Raw genomic sequence first — 12500 nt, 5'->3', positions numbered from 1 at the left:
CACGAGAGAGACGAAAACGAGGAAAATAATCGCGACAAATGCTCGCTCGCTGCGCTCGCTCGGACGAATATAGCCCAACCCAAAACCGATCCCGAGCGTTCGAACGAAGATTTCGATGAAATCGAAGAACGAACGCGAAAGGGATTGGTTTTGGGTTGGGCTATTTTTTTTTCGAGCGAGCGGAGCGAGCGAGCAACGCGTAAGAGCGTATCGTTGCGTCGCAGGGACTTTGAAATATTCGCCACTGTTCGAACGTTCGAGTCGAAATAACTCGAGAAAAAGCGTTATAACGCATCGAAATTATCAGTGAAATCGTTACGTATCGACGAAATCTAGTCGAAAGTAGCGATTTCACTTTATTTTTTTAAAAAATTTCATCCTCCGGACCAACGTGACCGGGACGTTGGAACTTAGAATTTTTTCGCCCCGTTACGAAAGTACCGAAAGTTCAACTCGAAATAACTCGCTAAAAAGCGTTATAACGTATCGAAATTTTGCGTGAAATCGTTACGTTTCGACGAAATCTAGTCGAAAGTAGCGATTTCACTTTATTTTTTTAAAAAATTTCATCCTCCGGACCAACGTGACCGGGACGTTGGAACTTAGAATTTTTTCGCCCCGTTACGAAAGTACCGAAAGTTCAACTCGAAATAACTCGCTAAAAAGCGTTATAACGTATCGAAATTTTGCGTGAAATCGTTACGTTTCGACGAAATCTAGTCGAAAGTAGCGATTTCACTTTATTTTTTTAAAAAATTTCATCCTCCGGACCAACGTGACCGGGACGTTGGAACTTAGAATTTTTTCGCCCCGTTACGAAAGTACCGAAAGTTCAACTCGAAATAACTCGCTAAAAAGCGTTATAACGTATCGAAATTTTGCGTGAAATCGTTACGTTTCGACGAAATCTAGTCGAAAGTAGCGATTTCACTTTATTTTTTTAAAAAATTTCGTCCTCCGGACCAACCTGACCGGGACGTTGGAACTTAGAATTTTTTCGCCCCCGTTACGAAAGTACCGAAAGTTCAACTCGAAATAACTCGCTAAAAAGCGTTATAACGTATCGAAATTTTGCGTGAAATCGTTACGTTTCGACGAAATCTAGTCGAAAGTAGCGATTTCACTTTATTTTTTAAAAAAATTTCATCCTCCGGACCAACGTGACCGGGACGTTGGAACTTAGAATTTTTTCGCCCCGTTACGAAAGTACCGAAAGTTCAACTCGAAATAACTCGCTAAAAAGCGTTATAACGTATCGAAATTTTGCGTGAAATCGTTACGTTTCGACGAAATCTAGTCGAAAGTAGCGATTTCACTTTATTTTTTTGAAAAATTTCATCCTCCGGACCAACGTGACTGGGACGTTGGAACTTAGAATTTTTTCGCACCGCTACGAAAAGGCCGAAAGATCCCCTCCAAATAACTCGTTAAAAAGTGTTATAACGTACGAATATTTTTCAAGAAATCGTTATAACTCGATAAAATACGTCGGGATTAAGCGTTTATATCGTCGGCAGACGGATATAAAAACGTTTGGACCGACACGACCGGTCGTTGGAACATAGAAAAATTCCGAGCCGGTACGTTGGGACTTAGAAAAATTCCGAGGGCGAAAAAGTTTTTTCGAGTTTATTCGTTAAAAAGCGTTACAAGGTATGAATTTTTTTGCATAAATCGACGTAACTCGACGAAATACGTCGGGATTAATGGTTTATTTCCGTCCGAGAACGATTTTTAAAAACGGACCTATGCGGCCGGTCGTTCGTACTTGGAAAATTTTCGGACCGAACACTCTTTTTCGATTAATTCGTTAAAAAGCGTTATAACGTACGAATATTTTTCAAGAAATCGTTATAACTCGATAAAATACGTCGGGATTAAGCGTTTATATCGTCGGCAGACGGATATAAAAACGTTTGGACCGACACGACCGGTCGTTGGAACATAGAAAAATTCCGAGCCGGTACGTTGGGACTTAGAAAAATTCCGAGGGCGAAAAAGTTTTTTCGAGTTTATTCGTTAAAAAGCGCTTTACAAGGTATGAATTTTTTTGCATAAATCGACGTAACTCGACGAAATACGTCGGGATTAATGGTTTATTTCCGTCCGAGAACGATTTTTAAAAACGGACCTATGCGGCCGGTCGTTCGTACTTAGAAAATTTTCGGACCGAACACTCTTTTTCGATTAATTCGTTAAAAAGCGTTATAACGTACGAATATTTTTCAAGAAATCGTTATAACTCGATAAAATACGTCGGGATTAAGCGTTTATATCGTCGGCAGACGGATATAAAAACGTTTGGACCGACACGACCGGTCGTTGGAACATAGAAAAATTCCGAGCCGGTACGTTGGGACTTAGAAAAATTCCGAGGGCGAAAAAGTTTTTTCGAGTTTATTCGTTAAAAAGCGTTACAAGGTATGAATTTTTTTGCATAAATCGACGTAACTCGACGAAATACGTCGGGATTAATGGTTTATTTCCGTCCGAGAACGATTTTTAAAAACGGACCTATGCGGCCCGGTCGTTCGTACTTAGAAATTTTCGGACCGAACACTCTTTTTCGATTAATTCGTTAAAAAGCGTTATAACGTACGAATATTTTTCAAGAAATCGTTATAACTCGATAAAATACGTCGGGATTAAGCGTTTATATCGTCGGCAGACGGATATAAAAACGTTTGGACCGACACGACCGGTCGTTGGAACATAGAAAAATTCCGAGCCGGTACGTTGGGACTTAGAAAAATTCCGAGGGCGAAAAAGTTTTTTCGAGTTTATTCGTTAAAAAGCGTTACAAGGTATGAATTTTTTTGCATAAATCGACGTAACTCGACGAAATACGTCGGGATTAATGGTTTATTTCCGTCCGAGAACGATTTTTAAAAACGGACCTATGCGGCCGGTCGTTCGTACTTAGAAAATTTTCGGACCGAACACTCTTTTTCGATTAATTCGTTAAAAAGCGTTATAACGTACGAATATTTTTCAAGAAATCGTTATAACTCGATAAAATACGTCGGGATTAAGCGTTTATATCGTCGGCAGACGGATATAAAAACGTTTGGACCGACACGACCGGTCGTTGGAACATAGAAAAATTCCGAGCCGGTACGTTGGGACTTAGAAAAATTCCGAGGGCGAAAAAGTTTTTTCGAGTTTATTCGTTAAAAAGCGTTACAAGGTATGAATTTTTTTGCATAAATCGACGTAACTCGACGAAATACGTCGGGATTAATGGTTTATTTCCGTCCGAGAACGATTTTTAAAAACGGACCTATGCGGCCGGTCGTTCGTACTTAGAAAATTTTCGGACCGAACACTCTTTTTCGATTAATTCGTTAAAAAGCGTTATAACGTACGAATATTTTTCAAGAAATCGTTATAACTCGATAAAATACGTCGGGGATTAAGCGTTTATATCGTCGGCAGACGGATATAAAAACGTTTGGACCGACACGACCGGTCGTTGGAACATAGAAAAATTCCGAGCCGGTACGTTGGGACTTAGAAAAATTCCGAGGGCGAAAAAGTTTTTTCGAGTTTATTCGTTAAAAAGCGTTACAAGGTATGAATTTTTTTTGCATAAATCGACGTAACTCGACGAAATACGTCGGGATTAATGGTTTATTTCCGTCCGAGAACGATTTTTAAAAACGGACCTATGCGGCCGGTCGTTCGTACTTAGAAAATTTTCGGACCGAACACTCTTTTTCGATTAATTCGTTAAAAAGCGTTATAACGTACGAATATTTTTCAAGAAATCGTTATAACTCGATAAAATACGTCGGGATTAAGCGTTTATATCGTCGGCAGACGGATATAAAAACGTTTGGACCGACACGACCGGTCGTTGGAACATAGAAAAATTCCGAGCCGGTACGTTGGGACTTAGAAAAATTCCGAGGGCGAAAAAGTTTTTTTCGAGTTTATTCGTTAAAAAGCGTTACAAGGTATAAATTTTTTTACGGGAATCGTTCTATCTCTATTAAATACGTCGGGATTAAACATTTTTATCGATTTTTTCAAAAAATTAGCGTTCGTCGAACTGACACGACTGGGATATTTTTCTAATTTTTTCGTTAATTAACGTTACAAGGTATATATTTTTTTTGCATATTTCTACTTATTTTAACGTATTGTAATTGATTATAAACTTATTTTTTGTCCGTATTCGATAAAAGAGTATGTTTACTGATGCAATTTTTCGGTGAAAAAAAAAATTAATTTTTTGGTAAAAATGCATTTCTATTATGTTAATAAAACGTCTGGTAATGTATTTCGATGGTTGGATATTGGCTTTGTATAGTAGTGATCGAGCGTTCGCGAGACTAAGTTCCAGCGTCCCTTCCGAACGGTACGTTGCTACGGAGGTTTTGCACCGTAAGCGCGCGGCCGCTAGCCCGGCCGGCGCCGGCCTTCCGGCTGGCGCTTTCGTATCTATAAGAGAGACGTCGAGCCGGACGGTTCGGTCGGAACAGCGTTGAGCGCGTGGCTATTCTACGGCCTCGGTTGAGAATTCAGTCACCGCTCCTCGAGTCTTAGTGTATTTTACGCTATTTCTCGACTGTTCCTCCGTTCTCGTTCTGGTTTTTTCTCTACACTGCTGCGCCGCGGGTCGCTGTCCTGGACGTAATGACCAAATATCGTGGCAAGGTTCCCCTGAGTCGGGAAGCTGGTGACCTGTGTGTACGTATTCTAACAAAAATTGTTAGATGCGTGTGTGCTTGTACTAACTGAGCATCGATTCATTCAAAAGAGTATAACCGTCTGCTTTCTATAAAAACTTCTGCTTTCGCAGAAGTATCCGATGAGGCGGTAGGAGCGTACTATCTTTGCGTAGTATGTCTTCTGCCGAAAATGTTCTACCGATTGAAAGAATATTCTTACGGTATGTCCAGCGCGACGCACTGGGATACGCGCTTGTTCGTTCAGCGTGAGGTGCGTATACGTGCTTTACCGCTAAGATATTCTAATAAGTCTTTTTACACGAAGACAGCATTATGGAAATGTTCCTTTAGAAGTACGATTCTAAACATTTTATATAAGACTATGAGAAAGAGAGAGAGAGAAGAGAGGAGGTGGAGTTGAGAATTACAAAGTGGCTGCGAGCGGCGTTCGAAGATTATTACTGAACTATGGGTGTATCTCGAACGTCGCTAGGAGATATATTTTATAGATATATCTATCTTAAGAACGAAAAGTCTCGTCGTACGGTGCTTACGTCCCACCTACGACACGAAGAGAACTTAAACGAAATTTATAAGAATTGTTATACGAATAAGATCCCTGGTTGATCCTGCCAGTAGTCATATGCTTGTCTCAAAGATTAAGCCATGCATGTCTCAGTACATGCCGCATTAAGGTGAAACCGCGAATGGCTCATTAAATCAGTTATGGTTTCTTAGATCATACCTACATTTACTTGGATAACTGTGGTAATTCTAGAGCTAATACATGCAAACAGATTCCGACCAGAGATGGTAGGAATGCTTTTATTAGATCAAAACCAATCGGTGGCGGATGGCTCGTCTGTCCGTCCATCGTTTGTTTTGGTGACTCTGAATAACTTTGTGCTGATCGCATGGTCATCTAGCACCGGCGACGCATCTTTCAAATGTCTGCCTTATCAACTGTCGATGGTAGGTTCTGCGCCTACCATGGTTGTAACGGGTAACGGGGAATCAGGGTTCGATTCCGGAGAGGGAGCCTGAGAAACAGCTACCACATCCAAGGAAGGCAGCAGGCGCGCAAATTACCCACTCCCGGCACGGGGAGGTAGTGACGAAAAATAACGATACGGGACTCATCCGAGGCCCCGTAATCGGAATGAGTACACTTTAAATCCTTTAACGAGGACCAATTGGAGGGCAAGTCTGGTGCCAGCAGCCGCGGTAATTCCAGCTCCAATAGCCGTATATTAAAGTTGTTGCGGTTAAAAAGCTCGTAGTTGAATCTGTGTGTCACAGTGTCGGTTCACCGCTCGCGGTGTTTAACTGGCATTATGTGGTACGTCCTATCGGTGGGCTTAGCTCCTCGCGGGCGGTCCAACTAATATCCCATCGCGGTGCTCTTCACTGAGTGTCGAGGTGGGCCGATACGTTACTTTGAACAAATTAGAGTGCTTAAAGCAGGCTACCTTCGCCTGAATACTGTGTGCATGGAATAATGGAATAGGACCTCGGTTCTATTTTGTTGGTTTTCGGAGCCCCGAGGTAATGATTAATAGGGACAGATGGGGGCATTCGTATTGCGACGTTAGAGGTGAAATTCTTGGATCGTCGCAAGACGGACAGAAGCGAAAGCATTTGCCAAAAATGTTTTCATTAATCAAGAACGAAAGTTAGAGGTTCGAAGGCGATCAGATACCGCCCTAGTTCTAACCATAAACGATGCCAGCCAGCGATCCGCCGAAGTTCCTCCGATGACTCGGCGGGCAGCTTCCGGGAAACCAAAGCTTTTGGGTTCCGGGGGAAGTATGGTTGCAAAGCTGAAACTTAAAGGAATTGACGGAAGGGCACCACCAGGAGTGGAGCCTGCGGCTTAATTTGACTCAACACGGGAAACCTCACCAGGCCCGGACACCGGAAGGATTGACAGATTGATAGCTCTTTCTTGATTCGGTGGGTGGTGGTGCATGGCCGTTCTTAGTTGGTGGAGCGATTTGTCTGGTTAATTCCGATAACGAACGAGACTCTAGCCTGCTAAATAGACGTAACTTATGGTATCTCGAAGGCCCCCGGCTTCGGTCGGTGGGTTTTTACTACCAACGTACAAACAAATCTTCTTAGAGGAACAGGCGGCTTCTAGCCGCACGAGATTGAGCAATAACAGGTCTGTGATGCCCTTAGATGTTCTGGGCCGCACGCGCGCTACACTGAAGGAATCAGCGTGTTTTCCCTGGCCGAAAGGCCCGGGTAACCCGCTGAACCTCCTTCGTGCTAGGGATTGGGGCTTGCAATTATTCCCCATGAACGAGGAATTCCCAGTAAGCGCGAGTCATAAGCTCGCGTTGATTACGTCCCTGCCCTTTGTACACACCGCCCGTCGCTACTACCGATTGAATGATTTAGTGAGGTCTTCGGACTGGTGCGCGGCCAATGTGATAAGCATTGCCGATGTTACCGGGAAGATGACCAAACTTGATCATTTAGAGGAAGTAAAAGTCGTAACAAGGTTTCCGTAGGTGAACCTGCGGAAGGATCATTAACGATACGATACCAAAAGAATTTGACTTGAACACATATAAAAACTATGAAATATATATCACAATGGTCGGTAAGGAGCCGTACTCCTCCTGTATCGACGAAAGTATATACGACGTATTAACAAGCTATATACTTTAACAAACGAAAACGCCAGGGAGCTTGGCAACCTCCGTTGGCACGAATAGAAATATTCTTAAGGAGGAGACGACCCTCCAGCTACGGAATTATACGAAGAGAAGGTGGCACTCTCTCTCGATCATCGGGATGAAGAGATATATATATACAAGTATAAAAACGAAATGCGAATGAAACTTATTCGAGGCGCCTGCGTGAGGTCGTAAACAGAAAGACCCGCCGTCTCCGAATAAAACATATAACATATAATATATATATATATGAAATTCTAATAAAAGGGAACTCTAGCTTCGAAAGAGCCAACAAAAGTTAAGGCTCGATATCAAACGAAAAAAATTACGATGGAAACCAGGTGTAAAGAGAAATGCAGTCGTGGCGCCTGCGAGAGGCCGTACACAGAAAGACCCGCCGTCACGATCTCGTATTTCGTATTTGCATCGTGGAAACCGTACAAACGAAATATAAAAGTCCATGCAAACTAATAAGAAAATCTCTAAAGTGCCTCGTGTCGGAGTGATCATGCTCGCCTATTCTCTTCTATGTTTCGTGGTCTGTGTTGCGTTTGTTCTCCTCCTAGCAACGGGACATATCGAAGACTCCTCTTTGGGATCGAACGAAGCGTCTAGAACGAGTCGACGAGAGCGAAAGAACTTGTAGCGAGTCGCGCAGAGCGAAAGGATACCGATATACATCTTCGAAGGTTCTCTTCGAAGATCCATGGATACCTTCTGCGTCGACTTCTCTCGTCTCTTTCATCGAAACTCTCGTCGTTCTCGAAACGTGCTTCCTACCCAAAGGGCGTGTGCTCTTCGTATGTCGTTTCGTTCGAAATAACGAAACCACGTGTAACATACTCGTGGATCGGGTAACCTAGAACGAAGACGCATCGCGTGGATGTTGGCCCGCTATGCGACGATGACCGATGATGATGATGATGATGATGATGATGATATGATGATGATGTCGATGTCGACGACGACGACGATGAAGACGATGTGTAGCAACGATTCGTATACTAGTCTAGCCGAAGTTCGTTCAGAGGGGAACGCCGCCGGCTTCGAAGCCTCGATGTCGTGAGTCGGACACCCGTGCCGTCGCTAGAGTTTTTCAAACTCTGCTTCTGGATATTGGGACGAAAGACCGCTCGAGGACGACGACAGCCGTGCGTGCGTATCCCATCGAATTTTTTTTACACCACCTGAACGAGACTAAAGTTTCGTCTAGTTGATCGTCTACCGTCGCATAATGTATATTATATACCGTTCAGAGGGGACCGGCTGTCTATCCTCGTTGTCGTGAGTCGGACACCCGTGCCGTCGCTAGAGTTTTTCAAACTCTGCTTCTGGATATCGGGACGAAAGACCGCGCGAGGACGACGGATGCGAGTCCCATCGAATTTTTGACTTACACACTACCTGAACGAGACTTAAAGTTTCATATTATATACCGTTCAGAGGGGACCGGCTGTCTATCCTCGTTGTCGTGAGTCGGACACCCGTGCCGTCGCTAGAGTTTTTCAAACTCTGCTTCTGGATATCGGGACGAAAGACCGCGCGAGGACGACGGATGCGAGTCCCATCGAATTTTTGACTTACACACTACCTGAACGAGACTTAAAGTTTCATATAATATACCGTTCAGAGGGGACCGGCTGTCTTTCCTCGTTGTCGTGAGTCGGACACCCGTGCCGTCGCTAGAGTTTTTCAAACTCTGCTTCTGGATATCGGGACGAAAGACCGCGCGAGGACGACGGATGCGAGTCCCATCGAATTTTTTATTTACACACTACCTGAACGAGACTTAAAGTTTCATCCAGTTTGTCGTCTATCATCGCATATATAATATACCGTTCCCGTTCAGAGGGGACCGGCTGTCTATCCTCGTTGTCGTGAGTCGGACACCCGTGCCGTCGCTAGAGTTTTTCAAACTCTGCTTCTGGATATCGGGACGAAAGACCGCGCGAGGACGACGGATGCGAGTCCCATCGAATTTTTGACTTACACACTACCTGAACGAGACTTAAAGTTTCATATAATATACCGTTCAGAGGGGACCGGCTGTCTTTCCTCGTTGTCGTGAGTCGGACACCCGTGCCGTCGCTAGAGTTTTTCAAACTCTGCTTCTGGATATCGGGACGAAAGACCGCGCGAGGACGACGGATGCGAGTCCCATCGAATTTTTGATTTACACACTACCTGAACGAGACTTAAAGTTTCATCCAGTTTGTCGTCTATCATCTCATATATAATATACCGTTCAGAGGGGACCGGCTGTCTATCCTCGTTGTCGTGAGTCGGACACCCGTGCCGTCGCTAGAGTTTTTCAAACTCTGCTTCTGGATGTTGGGACGAAAGACCGCGCGAGGACGATGGATGCGTGTCCCATCGAATTTTTGATTTACAAGACACACACTACCTGAACGAGACTAAAGTTTCATCGAGTTTATCATCGCATAACCCGTTCGGAGGGGACCGGCTGTCTATCCTCGTTGTCGTGAGTCGGACACCCGTGCCGTCGCTAGAGTTTTTCAAACTCTGCTTCTGGATATCGGGACGAAAGACCGCGCGAGGACGATGGCTGCGAGTCCCATCGAATTTTTGTTTTTTTTTTTTTTTTTAAAGAAAAAACACCACCCGAACGGAGATGTGTTCTATCTTTCGTCGATTTTTCATGCTTTCAGTCGGTCGCGTGGTCGCCATCCGTTCGGAGGGGATCGCCGGCTTCGAAACCTCGATGTCGTGAGTCGGACACCCGTGCCGTCGCTAGAGTTTTTCAAACTCTGCTTCTGGATATTGGGACGAAAGACCGCTCGAGGCGGACGGCCGCGCGAATCCCATCGAATCTTTACTATCACCCGAACGATGGAGAGATGCACGCGCGCTGTTTCTTGAATAATTGGACGAGAGAGTAGAATCAAACACATATATAACATGGGCTAGCCACCGTGCTTACTCGTTCGCGAGATCGTGTGCTGTACAGAGGATTCAGAATCGGGTGTATATATCCCCGTCGTTTCCTGACGAACGGAGCTTCGATCTCGATGGTTGTTATATATCATAATGTACTTTACGCCCGGCCGGCGAACGCGCGTATCTTCGCGCGTTCGTCGTTTTCTTTTTTTTTCGAACGTTTTTGTGTCGTCAATCCTATGGCGACTTCTGCGCGTTCGATTCCCGTTGGTCGAACGTGACGGAACTCGGCTTCGCTAGAACCGAGAAGAGTACATTTGAGTATTGAACTGTTGTAAATTTATAAAAGATTACCCTGAACGGTGGATCACTTGGCTCGTGGGTCGATGAAGAACGCAGCTAATTGCGCGTCAACGTGTGAACTGCAGGACACATGAACATCGACATTTCGAACGCACATTGCGGTCCACGGATACAATTCCTGGACCACGCCTGGCTGAGGGTTGCTCACGTAAACCTAAGACTGCTTGCGTTGCGTATCGTTACTCTCCGTATCTGTCTCTCTCTGTCCCTTCTTGCCTTAACAACCCGCCGTCGTTCTTCTTTATATAAGAGAACGTTTCAGAGTCGGACGAAGGTACAAGAACGAGGATACGAATAAGAGCGGACGGAGAGAACATACGCGACGTACGAGCGATTGTTGGACGCTCGTCGGCGTTCGTCGCGGTCGTGCAGAGACCGTGCAAGTCGTACGCATGCTCGATATATAATCTATCGTGTTCACGGGAGACTACGAAACTCTACCTCTGTCTCTCTCTGTCCCTTCTTGCCTTGACAACCCGCCGTCGTTCTTCTTAAAAATTATAAGAGAACGTTTCAGAGTCGGACGAAGGTATACGAAGGGATACGAATAAGAGCGGAGAGAACCGGTCACGGACCTGCGTGAGTGCTCGCGGCGTCGTGAGTCGTCCTTACGAGGGCGACCGCCCGCTTATGCACCGCTTCGTGTATCGGTTATCGAACGTATATACTCGTAGTGTTCTCCTCGTGACCGATTTTTTTTTCATATCAGGCGATATATGCTACGTTTGCCGGTGTTCGACGCACGAAGGTCCGCGCCCCCGACGTCGTCTTAAAAGAATATTATATTTGGCGAGACTGAGAGAGAAAGCAAATATGGGAACTCGGTCGAGAGAGGAGAGAAGAGAGAACCAAAAAAAAAACCTAAACTCGATGGCGTGCGAAACTTTGCCATAATCTACCGTCTTTTCTTAAGACTCTCGTACAGCCCCAGGGATCGAATGCCCACTCCGTCTCTTCGCGAAAGCGACTGACAACAACGAGGACCGTCGCATCGATGGGTCGTCGTTGCGTTTTACACGCTCTGTGCTTTTTTACAAGCCCCGAAAGTATCAGCCGTAGATCCGGGAACGCACACGCGAGATTTCTTCGAGCGCTCTGACGACTTAGGGAGGTATGATCCCCAGCGTCGCGCGGAGATCGGAGAGTACACGTACTCGTATCGGGACGAATTTTCCCCGTCGTCGTGTATCTCTCTGCCCGCGCGCCTGGCTCCCGAAAAGCCACGTTCGTCGGAAATCTTACATATTATATATGTAACGCGTGTGCGAACTAGCGTGTGTCTAAGATCGGCTATACACGGGTGCTGCTGTAACTACAAGCTCGAGGTGTTTTCCGCAGCGTTTCTGTACCCGAGGAAGATGCGCATGTGAGTCCGTTACGAAGTTGTTCGTACGGTCGTCGTCGTCGGAGAGATCGTAGACGAGGAAGAAGACGATCCCCTTTGGCGAGGCTCGAGAAAAAAACTTTGAGAGAGACGAGGTATACACGCGCGTACGACTATGTCGTGCGCGCGTGTGATTTTTTTTTTATGGCAATTCGACGCTTCGAGAATAGAGAAAAGAGAGTGTTGGTCATCCCATGCCTCTTCGTCGTCTATCGCTGGACCGCGCATCCTAACGTCGCGCCGGTCGTCCAGTCCCCGAACACACACACCCACCCGACGGTACGTCTCGCTCGCTTTTTCACTTGCGTGAGTTCCCGTACCGGGAACCGCTGGAATCGTCGAGAGAAGAGAAACGGCTGTAGGAGAAAAAGAGGACGGACGTTAAAAACCGGACGATCGTTACACGGATGTCTTGCGTGAGTCTTAGCTCGAACATGATACGACGAACGAAGTTTGGCACTTTGGCGAGATGCATAAAACGCTCGTACATACATACAT

The 12500-nt window shown here is 45.4% G+C and overlaps 2 non-coding genes across 2 annotated transcripts; both read left to right on the top strand.

Annotated features, from left to right (window-relative positions):
* Positions 1-5289: 5289 nt before the first annotated feature.
* On the top strand, positions 5290-7212 carry LOC126877856 (small subunit ribosomal RNA). Its single transcript, XR_007695386.1, has one exon. It is a non-coding gene; the product is annotated as a small subunit ribosomal RNA (ribosomal RNA).
* A 3394-nt stretch (positions 7213-10606) lies between these two features.
* LOC126877853 (5.8S ribosomal RNA) lies at positions 10607-10761 on the top strand. Its single transcript, XR_007695384.1, has one exon. It is a non-coding gene; the product is annotated as a 5.8S ribosomal RNA (ribosomal RNA).
* Positions 10762-12500: the final 1739 nt, after the last annotated feature.

The sequence above is a fragment of the Bombus huntii genome, unplaced genomic scaffold (genome assembly GCF_024542735.1).
Source record: "Bombus huntii isolate Logan2020A unplaced genomic scaffold, iyBomHunt1.1 ctg00000259.1, whole genome shotgun sequence".
Lineage (NCBI taxonomy): Eukaryota > Metazoa > Arthropoda > Insecta > Hymenoptera > Apidae > Bombus > Bombus huntii.
Note: the sequence above shows the minus strand (reverse complement) of the source record. Positions and strands in the feature narration are given on the sequence as shown.